Here is a 15,431-nt window from a genome sequence, read left to right on the forward strand (position 1 = left end):
GACAAGATGTAATGCAATCAAACAAGTATACACATACTCACAATAGGCTTACTGTCTTCCATAATATATGTAATAGGGATTTTTTACATGGTATAATAATGGCTAGGATTTCATGGGATGTTGGCCATTAGTCTAATAATGTCCTATGACCATATGAATGCTTGACATGTCAGTGTTGCTGTTATTGATGTGTTATACTGAGGTGTGGATGTACAGTATAACTACAACAGGGCCTTACAATCTGTGATGTGAGCTGGTATATTTATGGCAATTGATGCCATTACAATACATGCTCCTTCTAGAACTGCTGTAGAAATATGCGTCCTGAGAACTGTTGACATGGTATGACATGGTATGATACACACTTGTTATGTATATTGGTGGTGTATTAGGACATGTGTTTTTGTAGTGGAGCAGATCAACCTTTTTTCACAGTTCACATTCTGCCATCACAGTTACACTTGCAGTTTGGCACAGGTGTGCATGGGTCTACATACCATTATTAAATGTTCCGTGACTGACATCAGTATAAATTCATATTAATTACATGGTCACATAAGTCTTGTCTCATACACATGGTTGTTATGTTATGATATATACAACCAATGTATTACATGCTTTTATGAAACTGCAACCTTGTGGAATTCACTGTATGTGCAGTTGTGTTGCTACACCCAAAGATTACTGAAGTGGTCAGCAGCACCACTGCATGACTGTTAGCATTTGTGCTAGGAAATGTTCTGCATGAGCCACAAACAACTGTTCTCGAATGTGTCCTGTTATGATATCAGGCCACTCAAACACAGCTTGCCCGTGAAACACATATAGGTATATGTTGTTCAAGTGATGTAAGTACATGACATTGGTAAAGTTGTATGTCTGTGTGCATAGAAACAGTGTGCACAACTAAGCACATATCTCTGTGTGGAAGTCAACAGACATACCCATTCAGAGGACCATGACAATCTGTTATCTGACATTTTGTCTCACATGAAACAACCCTGTCACAGCTGGCCATCAGCCAAAGTATATATGCAAACATTACTCAATTATTATTCTCAGCAGGGCAACACATCTGTATGCTCTCTACAGCTAATAACACAAAGGAATGGGCCCTGACAACATCACAGGATGCCTATAGTGTGACTTAAAACCTGACCTACCAGACACAGTTGGATCCATAGGTCAACACAACCTCAAGATGGCCTATGAGCCCATAGAAGGGTGTATAGCAACATACATCCTTCTGATTTGGGAGGACCAACACTTGATGTATAGAGTTATATACCCATCTTGAATCTCCTCATCTGTAAGGTAGGCCAAGGAGTCATCATGAACATCATGAACTCTTTCTAAAAGGACACAGGTAATATCCTGACTGTGTACTAAACCCATGTTTGATTTGTTCAGCCTACATCATATCTGTTACATCTGTTTGCTGTCATCAAGAGAGTTACCATGGGCATGCATGATGACAACAATATCCTGTGTAACTTGATATGGCCAAGGCATCTGACACAAATCTACAGTCAGGTATTACAGAGAAACTGTCATGAGTGGCCATAAACACCCACGTCACCAAGTGGGTAGACAACTGGAACACATACATGATAGAGAAAAATGTTGCAGTGTGTGAAATCACCTCTCTCTAGAGTCCATTGACCAGATTCATACATCAGAGCTTTGTGGTAGGTCCTTCCCAGTCCATTATTTGTCAGACATCAAAACTGACTTGCACATCCTTTCTCCAACCAGCTTTGTGGAGGACTGCAAATTATGGACAATCATTGAATTCAAGTGCAGTACTGGTTTAATGTATACAGTTTCAACACACACAATGAATTGATGCCACAGCCATGGGGGTATGGTAAATGAAGGAAATGCATGGGGGAATTAGTTCCATTATGAATGCAAATACACAAGATAATTATAATATGGATAATACACCCCTATGATAGACCAAGTGGTAGGCACACCCATTAACTAGCCAGGATTCATCATTATTTCTAATACAGGCATAACAGTGTCCCTAAGAGCACCTCAGGTACATGTTACATTTTGAGGGAGGTGTGCTTGATTCCCCTCAGAATTGCTGACAAATCATAATGTTTATACAAGTGTCTTCTTGCAGAACAATCTATGATCATTCACAATCACATATTTTATGTGTAAGACATGGGATTACTGGTGGTATTATTCTGATATTGCCCTTGATTGTGAGTGCTTTTGTCTACTGTTGTATATGGGCCTGTTACTATCAGGCCCCAGTTAGCTGAGACCTGTGCTGATAATACATTCATCTTCAGGCAACTCATTTTGCACAGCTTCACAATATGCGCATAATCCCTTTTGTATATGCCATTCCTGATATATATTCTGTCCATTGTTCATGTCAGTGTGCTTATATCAAAAAGTATCTGTTCCAAAGATATGTCACTGTATGTGACAATCACATAATGTATAATAACTGTGCAGTCCATACAGTATCATGTCAATGTGTGATTACTGTTCATGCTACAACTGTCTTCATTGACATGCCCTCATCTGCTGTACATTACTATGTTATACCTGTCCTCTTCCCCTGTGTTCATTCATACAATTCATCTGTATGTCCCTTTTCAACTTCCCCTATTTATTTATAATGTAGTCTATGTACCTTACTGATCATTTACACAACTTTTATTCAGTATGCCTGACACAGGTTTCCACACTACTCTGCATTGTATACACTTTCATGTAATGTGTTGAAACTATATACATTGCTTTATTAAAAAACCTTCATAGTCATTGTGTCTTTCCGCACAATCCCACAGACATAGTTTGCCTGCAGGTAAACAGGGATACATGTCTGCAGGTGTTCGTTTTGCTTTACATGGTTTCCTGGCCGGCACCACTGTTACTGGCCACAAAACTGCAGTTGTTTACATTTAAATGCAGTGAGCGCCATGCATATGTAAATATAGCAGCTGCTCACTGTGCAAACATGTAAACTCCATATAGGCTTTTCCCTAAGCCTTCACTGAGTTTATTGAATCCCCAGGAATGAATAGATAGAAGAGTTAAAAGAAATAGCAAGGCGTTCTAATGTACAAGACATGAAATAGAATGTAATAACAGCCAGAAAAATTGGGACAAAATTAAGAAAAACTCCTGAATGGAAAGCCCCATGCCCAGATTTAGTGCCTAACTTGAGACTAAATGTATTAATGCCTTTACACAAAGATTTAGAGATTAAGCCCTGAGTAAGAATTATTGAGTCTATGTTATAACAGCGAACGATCAAAAGATTGAACGCTGTTATATCGACCACAAAAGAATGAAAACAAAAAAGAGCGAACAGCCAGAACAGCGAATTTTTTTCCCAGGGAAATAATTCGCTGTTCCCAAAAAAAAAAAAAAAAAAAAAAAAAAAACAACACTAAACACTATTTTAAGTGGGGGGCTTCGACCCCCACACCCCCGCATGTGGGGGGCTATGTCCCCACACCCCTTACTTAAATATACCAACTCCAAGGTCGCACTACAGTGCCGAAAACGGCAAAGTGGCAGAAGCGGCCAAGCAACTTCTTTACCAGGGAAAGAATTTGCTTAAAAACCCCCTCATCATTTTGCATTTTTGACATTTACAGTTCGATGAAGACGCATTTGACATAACGCATCTTCATTCTTCTGACAGGAACCCAAATTATCTATACTTTCAGATGACTCTTGGAAGTGCAACTGGCAAATCATCAGTCAAATGTTGCTTTTATCAGCAATGAAACATAGTATCTGCATAACATTGTCATATAAATGAAATAAGCACTTTGCCTCCACACCAGAATGAAAACAAGTAAATAAACTGAGAAATCATGCCACTGTCACACCAGCAACTACATAAATAAATAAATAAATAATGTAGCCACCAACTAAATAAATAATAATAATAAAAAAGAAGCCTGATGAAAAATTAAATATAAAGTTAGAAAGACAAAGTCCTTCCACTGCATATTATCAAATTAGTCCACAGCTCCAAATTAAAAAAAACATATTTAAGGTAGGTTGAGGGGATAAGAACCATTATTATTGCCTTGCTAATCCCAGTACTGTAACCACTACATCAGTGAGCAGCCTGCTGAGCCTGGTTGCAAAGTTCTTCCTTAACTACATTACTAGATTATCTCTGATGCCACCCTGCTGTAGTATAAGATTTTGTAGTTTACATTTCAGTTACTTGACAAAGTAATGGAAATCAAACCAGAAGAAGACAATAATGAGGCAGCAACTGAAAGTGCCAAATAAACAAAAGTAAGATTAGAAGAAGGGCCAAAAAAAGGGAAAGAAAACTGTAAATCTCACAGTTATAGTGTCAAGAACAAATAACTCATGGAACAACAAAATGTTGATCTAGATTTTATGTTTGAATGGTTAAGGAGAGGTGAACTTAAACCACAAGATAAAATGCAATAATGGCAGCTCAAGATAACAGGCTATGTGCACGTCAATTTACAAAGTCTGTAGAAAAAGTGGGGACAGATAAATGCAGGGTCGGTAAAAGAGAAATGGAAACAGTTGCACATCTCATAATTGGTTGCAATAGTACCTGCATACTGAAAGACACAATAATATGGCAAAACTGTTGCACTAGGGGTTGTACAAATACTATAGCATGCAGGCAGTTGAGAAGCATTGGAATCATGAATCACAAAGTACTACAAATATGAAGTTCTAATCACTTGGGATTATCCAATATCAAAAGTTAAGGAAATACAAGCAAGAAAACCGCATATGATAGTCTAAGAAAAAAGGGAAAAAATAGCATGAATTAATGTAATAGCTAAACTCAGCGATTACTGAGTTGTACAAACTGACAGACAAATGCAAGCAAAAACTAGAGCAGTGTGGAATAAATATACACAGACAGTTCCAACAGTAGTATGAACAACAGGGCTAATAAAAAGAATTTTTAAAAGTACTTAAACACGTTGTTAATACATGTAACTATATATGAGCTGCAGAAGGAGGCAAGTCTGTATACAATGGGGGTGCTGGGAGGAGCACATTTGGCAAACATCAAAGACTGAAAGAACATTAAAGGAAAACTCTACCTTAGAACTAAAGAAATCTATTTTTTCACTCTTTGTTTTCTGGGCTATTTTAACACCTCAAAATCACACTGACTTCTTCTGATAGAATTTTAACATGTTTTGTGTAAATGGCTGCCAATGAGGTATGAGATATCATTGTGATTGTGTTTTTTTTCTTCAAGCCTTTCTCATTCCCATATTCCATTTTAAGTCTGCTTTATATGAGTCATGCTAGACATAAGGAAGCAGTGGTGTATTCCCATGCCACTGACATAAAATATGATTAGTGTCAGTCATTGTCATCTTGTATATCTTCTTTAACAGAACTGTTTCTTTTATTTCTTGAATGGCCCTCATTTTTGTGTCTCAGGGCTTGTTTTACAGTATACTAAGGAATTACACAGCTGCAAAAAAGTAGTTAAATTGCAAGTCTTTGTTTAAAGTACGTTTCAGTAGGCCCACACTTGGTAAATGTGTTGCTACTTTACAAGAATTACAAGAAATATATTTTCTGACATCTTTGCTAACTACATTTAAGTAATCTTAAAATATAAAGTAGGATAAACAAACATTTAACGTTTAAAGCTTAGCTTTTCAGTACCATGATGCTGCTTATGTAAATTTGTCAAAAGAGCTGACAACTGCCTTTGAAGCATGGCTTAATCGAATTGCTGTGTTTTGCTATGAAAGTTATTGCTACATCGGAAGCATATGTGAATCAGTGTAAGTTCTCTTCTTCTTGCCGCAGTAGATGCAGTGGAAAACAGTTTCATACCTCTCTAACTTTTTTACAGCAAGTGCTGACTTCCTGACATCAGCAGGACTAATTACCTGTATAAGATTATCAACAGTATCTGACTACAAATTTCTTTGTCTGTGGTATGTCAAGTGGCGCAGCAGATAGTGTTGTCGCCTCACAGCAAGAGGTCCCCAGTTTGATTCTCCATTGGGGTGCCCTCTGTGCAGAGTTTGAATGTCCATCCTATGTTTGTGTGGGTTTCCTCCCACATTCCAAAGACATGCAGTGGGTGGATTGGACAGTCAAAACTGGTCATAGGTGTGAGTGTGCATGTGAGTGTGGTGTGGAAGAACTACCACAGCAGGGCTAGCCACACAGCAGTGTAAACCTTCATTCTAGATGAATGTCACTGTTGAAGTGACACTTCGATCCCATGTGCAAAAATGGGAAAAAGGGGTTGAGGATGGATTGTATGTCAAGTAGGCGTAGACATACCTCTCAACTGTCCCTGATTTTCAGGGACATCCCTGATTCTGACACAAATTTTAACTCTGTCCCTCTTAATCCCTCCTAAAACTAGCGACGTTTGGAGGAAAGGTGGTGAATTACACTTAATGAATAATGACAATAATTAAGAGTTATAAACGTCTTTTACTTCAGATAATGTGTATTAATTCATATGCTCTGATTCTGTCAATGTTTCAAGTTAATAGCACTAATATTTTAAAAGTGCCCCTGATTGTCCCTAATTTTTTCTTGACTTGTACCTGATTCTGTTGAAATTTGTCCCCAGCTGGTTGAGATACTTGACATACAATCCATCCTCAACCCCTTTTTCCCATTTTTGCACGTGTCTGTGTGTGACAGAGCACCAGTGAAGGAGGCATATAGGCTATGGCACCATGGCAGCTTTACAGAAATGCATAAACCAGCAGAGGTGAACAAGGGAAACAGGATTCATGTTTAGTTGCTGAAGGGAATTCAGTTTAGTTGCTGAAGGGAACCAAAACTACCTTCTACCGACATTATAACAATCTTTGTTTTAAAGAAGGCAAGAAGCCCCCCTCTTGCAGCCCCCCATGTCGAGGGATAACCCCACATTTCCAGGCTTTTATATATATATATATATATATATATATATATATATATATATCTGTGTGTGTGTGTGTGTGTTTGTACTAACTGCTAGGTCCCACAAGAGTGGAGAAAAAAACAAACTCTACTCTCAATAAAAGTAATTCCAGTGAAAAGTACCTGTTCTTTTAGTGTGGGATAAAACTATCTTTGTCAAAGTGACATGTTCCTAGGGACACAATAGTGTTAAGAATGCATCAAAAAATATCAGCAGGTAACAAAATCCTCCATTTTTCTTTTAGAAGAGGCTGTGAAAATAGTTTTGGAAGAAAAAAAAAATGCATAAATATGTCTGCAGCTGTCAATGAGATTGCTGAGTGGCTTCCTTGCATGTGGTTGGCATATATTTTACCATATACTAACTCCCTAGTCATATCTCACTGATTGCTGAATTCCCCATCTGTTTTACTATTACACTTGAATTGTTAGACTACATTTAATTTTCATAGGTTTGTAGATCAGTACTAGGCTAACTGCCCTGAAGTGCTATTTTGAGCCTAGCCAATAAACCAAGACCAGAATCAAACCCTGTACCTCATGCTTAGGAGGTGAAGCCCCTAACCTTTATGTAAAACCCACCCCATGCATATAGGTTCATAGGTTCATAGGTAGGTACTAGGTTATCGGCCCAAGGGCCTATGCAAGCCTAGCCAACAAGGTTCCCTGGCTTACGCCACCCAAGAAAGTTATTTTCCTGTGCCACTGACGAGCAGAGACACAGAAGTGATCCCCAGGGTGTATTTCCTATTTCCCATCCACTCATCAAGATTTTTCTTGAAGAGTGCTAATGAAGAACTTTGCTTGACATAGATGGGTAGCTGTTCCAGAGTATAGGAAGTCTCTGGGACAGGAATCTATCCCTCCAGCATATCCTGTTTATTGTGGTGACAAGGTTTAGGTCCCTAGAGCATGTAGCTTGGAGGGATTGGGATTTCTTTAGGTGTAGCATGTCCAACAGCTCTGTTCTGACATAGCTTTATATGTTAGGCAGAGATCACCTCTGAGTAGGCGATATGCTATGGAGTAAAGCTGGAGTTTTTTGAGGCGGTCAGTGTAGGGCATTTGTTTGAGTCCAGTAATCCTCTTTGTGAGGTATTTCTGTGGCCTTTCCAGCTGCTGCAGATGTCTTGTGAGGTACATTCCAAAAGGGGCATTATACTCTATAATGGGTCTAATGAGTGATGAGTAGAGGGTAATGATGACCTCTTTTTTTCCTGGACGAGAACCCTTTTATGATGAGGTGTGCCATGTAGAAGGACTTCCCGACTACTGTGGCGATGTGACTATCAAAGGAGAGGCTACTGTCCACCTGGGTCCCAAGGTCTCTTATCACGCATTCGGTGCTAAGTAGATTGCTGCATATGTGGTAGTTCATGGGTACAGAGTTTTTACCAAAGGGGATGACACTGCAACTTTTGGCATTGAGCTTGAGGCCATGGCTCTGACACCAGGCATCTGTTTCAGAGAGGCCCTTCTGTAGGATGTTCACATCATTTGGGGACTTGACTATGGCTCCTAGTTTGCAGTCATCTGCGAACTTCATTAGCCAGAGGCCTTCTGTGCTAGCCTGTACTTCAGAGAAGTGGATACCAAACAGGAGTCCCAGGACGGAACCCTGTGGTACTCCACTTGTCACTGGATTGAGGTCAGATTTAGAGTCTGCAACTTTTACAGTGTGGGTTCTGTCAGTGAGCCAGTTGGCAACCCATCTTGTGACATAGGGATTTATGCCTAGTTTATTGAGTTTAGCTATAATTCCAGAATGGGGGATGGTGTCGAAAGCCTTGGTGAGGTCAAGATAGGCTGTGTGAACCACTTTACCCTCATCTACGGCTTTAGTGACTGCCTCAAAGAAGTTGATCAGGTTCAGGAGGCATGATCTGCTTTTCACAAACCTGAACTGGGTGGGATCCAGAGTTTAGAGGTTACCAATGTCTTTGTTTATGAGTTCCATGATGATACGTTCCATGGCTTTGCAGACCAGGCTAGTCAGGCTAATAGGTCTATAGTTCCCGGGATCAGTGGTGGCTCCCCCTTTGTGGAGTGGGATAACTGTTGCTGTGTGCCATTCAGTGGGCACAAAGCCTGATGCGAGGCTATTACTGAACATGGTGCTTAAGTGGGGAGCCAGTTCATTCTGAAGTTCGTGTAAAACGCATCCTGGGATGTTGTCTGGTCCCATGGATGCTGTATTTTTGACTTTAGAGAGTGCAGCTTTCACCTGCGTAGTTGTGATTACAGGGACTCTGCATTCTTCCTGTATAGATATGGGCCCATTAGGGGGTGAGGGGGGTAAAGTTAGCACTGAACCTATCTGCCAGGATGTTGGCAATATCAGTTCTGTAATTTTCATGCCTTTGTGCTGTAACTCAGAGCAGATCTGGGTGTTGCCATTGAGATTCTTGACGTAGCTATAGAATGTTTTGTGGTTGTCCTTGGAATTAGTGGCAATTTTATTTTCATAGCTAGCTTTGGAGGATCTTATAAGGGATCTCAGCTTCTTACTGAGGCTGACCAGGGAGCTCCTCCACTCATGGGATTTTAATCTCTTTTGCAACAGTTTCTTCCTTCTGTTGTACAGTTTGTTTATGTCAGGGGACCACCAGATTGGCTTCCTTTTTTTGGAGGATAGCGTCTTGGTTCTGTTTGGGATAGCACGATCCATGCACTCATGTAGGTGCTTATACAGCGCATTTGTGTAGGATTCAGCAGTTGTAACTGTATTGTCCCATCTGCGTGGGTGTCATGAAGTTCACTACTTCTGTCTTAAGAAGCATGACGTTGGCTTTGGAGAAATTTCTTACTGTGGTTTCCTTAATGGGGGTGGGGGTGGGATGTGGATATCAAGTGTGATTAGCTTATGGTCGGATTGGACCAACGAAGAGCTGACTTCAGGTGTGGAACACCGGTCACTCATGTTGATAATGACTAGGTCTAGGATATTGTTGCCCCTGGTGGGGGTGTGGATAAGTTGATCTAGGGAATTGGAGTTTATGAATTCCAGAAAGTGTTGTGCTAAGGAGTTAGTAAATGAGTAGTTTTCCCAGTTAATGGTGGGGTAGTTGAAGTCGCCCATTATTAGGGTGTTTGTTTGAACCCTAATATTTTCCAGTACATCAAGAAAAGTGGAGTGGGAATCCTGGGGCATGGTGGGGGATGTGTAGCAAGCTACAATTTGGATTGCAGTTTTGCCAAGAGTTAGTTACACTTGGATAACCTCAGATGCATTATGCTGAGCAACTAGCCTGGAGGTGTGGATATCCTTAATGAATATGGACACACCCCCACCTTTGGTGTTTCGGTCCAGGTTAGATGGCCGAAAAGTGTGGTATGAGTTATAGCCTGGTAGTGCAGGGGTGCTATCTGGAGCCTTGAACCAGGTCTCAGTCACTGCACAGATATCAATGTTCTCCATTTTAAAGAGTGCCTCGAGCGAGTGCATTTTGAAATTTAGACTTCTAGCATTGAGTAGCATTACCCTCCATTTTTGCTTACCTGTTCCTGTTATGGTGGTGAATTTGTTACTTGAACCCTGCCTAAAAAAGGCACTATAGGGGCAGCAAGAGCCTTAGCCAGTATCCGGAATCCTAGGGGCGACAGGTGCAGGCCATCTGTGGCAAAGCATCGTGGTCTGTCGACCATGTCATCCCAAGCAGACAGATACTGGATCCCCTTTGAATGACACCAGAAGCTTAGCCAATTGCTGAAATCAATCATTTTGTCCTTGTACTGCAGTATCATTCTGAGCGATGGCAGAATGCTACTCAGGGCTAGGGTCATACCTGCCTATGCTACAAGATCGCAGAGCTCTTCCATGTCTCTTTTCATGTAGTCCAGGGAGGTACATCTCAGGTCATTCACACCATAATGGACAATGACAGAGTCATATTTGTACTTGTTGTGGAGTGACCTGAGTGCGTGGGTTATGTGGCAGATCCTGGCACCCGACAGGCAGCTGACAGTAACCTTCTCCTTGTTTAGCCTGGTGAGTGGGACATCAGTGTGCTTGACTATAGAGTCACCTATGACTAGTGTGTTGGGTATGTTGTTTTGCCTTATTGGCTATGTTTGAGTGGCATACTGAATTGTGGGCTATGTGTCATTTGGGTTGTGTTGGGGGATGGAGGTTGCTTGTGTTTCTGCTTTGGAGGTCTCTGTTGCTTAGGCAGATTATTATTGAGAGCCTCCGTGAATGTTTTTGAATTTCTATGTGTGGATTTTGGTGGTGTAGACGTAGTGAGACTATGTGATGAGTGTGGTGTGGTGCAAATGTCTACCTTCTCCTCACGACTGTCAGGTTCAGTCTTGATTGGTGAGAGCTTTATCTCCAGTTTGGCTAGATAAGTGCATCTCTCACAGGTTGTAGTGTTGGGTGGTAGGAGGAGAGGGTTGTCTGTGTACATGAGGCAATTTCTACATTGCCTCAAGATGCCCAGATTCATCAGATAGACAGGGGAGAACACTGGGAGCTGACCCTTGGACATGCCTGAATAAAAAACTATTTTCCTCTAGATAAGTGAGTACAAGGGCTATTTTTCTAAACGCCAGTGAGAAAAGTAAGTATAAAAACTGTTTTCCTTTAGGTAATGAGGAAGACTGAGTGCTATAGTAATTAGTAGCTTATTTAGTGCTTACAAGTTCTGAACAAGTGCTGAGTATGAATAAGCAAATTTAAGTGCTAAAATTAAGAATCTGTATCTGTACTAGACGAGTTACAGGACAGAAACAAGTGCAAATGCAGGCTTTCAAATCAGAAAGTTGAGAGAGATGGAAGATTGCCCAAACGGCCAATAATTACAAATTCTGGGCCAGAACCACTCCTTATGTGGTAGACAGGTTACCTAATGCGTACCACTCCCACTGATAAGCTAGAAGGCTACCCTCCAACACAGAAATGCTTGGGGGGCTCAGAAGCTTACAAACAGTCCTGGATACAGCAAATCTGTATCTGGAACACTAGTTACAGGAAAGGTAGGAAACAGGCTTACAGTTTTTTTTTTTTACAGAAAAGTAGCAAAAACAGTAGTAAAAACAATTCACATGTAGTGCAAGCTAGCACACTTGAGTATGTAGCAATATTAGACCACACACAGTTTGAAAAATGCAATTAAATTAAAAAGGACTAAAAGCAAGTGCAGAAAGGGTTTATTAGGTAGAATGCGGTAAAGAGATGGGACTGAGGGAGTGTCCTAGATCAAATTTACAGTGGGGCGGGCACTGCAAAAGCCACCAAATTTAAACTACAAACCAAAAACAGGGAGGGGGAAGTGGGGAAGACAGTTTCAGCACAGATTTAAGCAACCACTAATAGTATAAACTATAAAACCAAAAAAATATACTCAGCTCTGTATATTTGCAGATCAGACTCTTAGAACAGTGAGACAACAGATATCTAAGCAACAATTAAACTCTATAATAAAGAAAACTATACTCAGCTCTGTATATTTGCAGATAGTCTTGTAAGGCTGTCTCTCAGAACACAGGTTCCAATTTAAATGCAGGCTGTTATTAACAGGTCAAATTAAGGGAACCTTGAGTTAGGTCACACAAAAGCTATAAAAAACAGTTATATCAGCTGAAGACAAGGCAGAAAATTAAAATGCTTGACCCCACACTGTTTGGTTTTGTCAAAGGGAGATCATGCCTGTTAAACGTGGTCGACATGTCCCTAAGACAAGGCAGAATATGTATTATATTCACCCATTTGGGGTATTTCACCTTTCACCACAGCTGTACAATCATGGAGTTAGTAGAGTTAAGAAAGTGTGGAGTAAAGCCCCCACATGGGGGTGCAGGACAGCATGCTCAAACCTAAAACAATATAGGTTTATAGGTTCATAGGATGATACTTGGCTATTGGCCCTGAGGCCCTTATAAGCCTAGCCAAGAATTTCCCCCGTGTTTCCACAAAGTCAGCACCTGTTTCCTCTATCCAGCAGGGACACAGGTGGGATCCCAGGTGCATATTTTCTGTTTCCCATCCAGTCATCCAGGTTCCTCTTAAAGAGGGCTAGAGAGGTACTCTGCTTTACATGGAGAGGGAGTCTATTCCACAGATGGGGGAATCTTTGAGACACAAATCTAGCCAACCAACAAGTTCTATTAATGTCACAGACCAGGTTAAGGCCTTGAGTATGGGTTGTGTGAGTGGAGTTTGACTTACAGATATGCAGCAACTCCATCAAGCCTGGGTCTGAGATGGCCTTGTATGCCAGACCCAGATCACCTCTGAGCAGTCTGTAGGAGACTGAGTAGAGGGACAGGGAATTTAGCCTATCTGTATAGGATAGGTGTTTAAGACCATGGATTTTCCTGGTCAGGAACCTCTGTGGTCTCTCCAGCTGCTGCACATGCTTGTCAAGGTACATGCCGAACAGGGCATTGTACTTGACAATGGGTCTGATAAGGGAAGAGTACAGGGATGTTATGACCTCCTTGTTCCTGGATGAAATACCCTTACTTATGAGGTGGGCCATGTTAAAAGCCTTTCATACAATGGAAACAATGTGGTGGTCAAAAGTCAGGTTGCTATCAACCTGGGTGCCTAAGTCCCTCATGACTGACTGCATGCTTAGTACATTGTTATTAATGTGATAGTTAGTGGGGATGCCATTTTCCCCAAAGGGGATAATGATGCATTTCTTGGCAATCAATTTGAGGCCATCCTTTTGGCACCAGTCATTAGTTTGGGTAAAGCCCTCTTGGAGGATGTTCACATCACAAGGGAAATTTAAGCCAGTACCCAGCTTGCAGTCATCTACAAACTTGGTCAGCCACAGACCACTGGTTTTGGCTTGCACCTCAGAAAAGTATATCCCAAACAGTAGAGACCCCAAGACTGATCCTTGGGGGACACCACTCATTATGGGTCTACTACTAGAGGTGGCTTCCCCTATTTTGACTGAGTGGGCTCTATCAGTGAGCCAGTTAGTTACCCATCTGTTAACATACGGGTTGATGCCCAGCTGGGAGAGTTTATCTATTATACCTGAGTGAGGAATAGTGTTGAAGACTTTGGCTTGGTCAAGGTAGGTGGTGTGCACCATCTTCCCCTTGTCCATGATTTTGGTGACTGTTTCGAAGAAGTTGGCCATGTTTAACAGGCATGATCTCCCTTTGACAAAACCAAACAGTGTGGGGTCAAGCGTTTGGAGGTTGCCAATATCCTTGTTTATAAAGTCCATGATAATGAGTTTCATGCCCTTTCAGATCAGGCTAGTTAGGCTGATGGGCCTATAATTGCCTGGGTCAGTGGACACTGCACCTTTGTGTAGAGGGATGACAGTGGCTGTCCTCCATTCAGCTGGGGATGAAGCCAGTGCTCAGGCTTTGATTGAATAGTTTGCCTAATGGAGCTGAGAGCTCATGCCTGAGTTCATGTAGGATACAGTCAGGGATGTTGTTGGGTCCCATGGAGACTGTATTTTTTGCCTTTAAGAAGGCATTAAAGACCTGCTCCCTGGTAATGAGGGAAGGGGGGCAGGTGCTGGGGATTTCCTGGTTTACTGATGGGAGAACAGCAGGATGAAGTTTTCACTGAACCTGTCTGTTAGCAGGTTGGCTATATCTACAGCGTTTGTGTATGTGCTGTTATTTACCATCAATTCAGAGCATATTTGAGTGTTCCTTTTGAGACTGCAGATGTATGTGAAGAAGGCCTTTTGATTGTTCTTAGTGGATGTGGTCAATCTGGACTTGAAGTCAGCCTTAGAGGATTTTACCAGTGATCTTATTTGCTTTTTCAGACAAAGGAGAGATTGCTTCCAACTTGGTACCTGCACCTTCTTGGTCCAGGACAGTAATTTTTTTTCCTTTTATTACAGAGTTTCTTTATTGCTGCTGTCCACTAGAGAGGTTTACTCTTCCATGAAAAAGATGATTTGGTCCTGTTAGGTATTGCTGAGTCCATACAGCTATGTAGGTGCTCATATAGTTTTTTGGTGTAGGCTTGGACATTAGCTCTAGCTCCAAATGAAGAGACAGTGGCTGTGAAGCTGCTTATACCTGCTGTCAGGAGATTGTGGTCAGCTTTGGAAAATCTTTTTTGTTTGACCCTGAGAAGGGGGGGTCAGGGGAAATGACAACTTCGAAAGTGATCACTTTATGGTCAGATCTTACCAAGGAGTATGACACTGTAGGGGTGCTAAATTGGCTACTCATGTTGGTTAGGACCAGGTCCAGGATATTTTCACCTCTCATAGGGGTCTCAACCAGCTGATCCAATATACTGTCATTGACAAAGTTGAGGAATATCTGGGCATTCATGTTTGGACTAGATTAGGTCTTCTACTCCATGGTTAAGTATTTACAGTCACCTAGGATCAGGGTAGAGGGTTGAATCTTGATGGATTCATGTAAGTCCAGATAGGTGGAGCGGGCATCCTGAGTCATAGTTGGGGGTCTCTAGCTAGCTATGATTTGAATAGGTGTTTTGTCAACAGTTAACTGCACTTTGAGTGTCTCCTGTGCATCAAACCATCTGACCAGCCTGG

The sequence above is a fragment of the Protopterus annectens genome, chromosome 1.part0 (genome assembly GCF_019279795.1).
Source record: "Protopterus annectens isolate FY-2018-M chromosome 1.part0, PAN1.0, whole genome shotgun sequence".
In the NCBI taxonomy this organism is placed as follows: Eukaryota; Metazoa; Chordata; order Ceratodontiformes; family Protopteridae; genus Protopterus; species Protopterus annectens.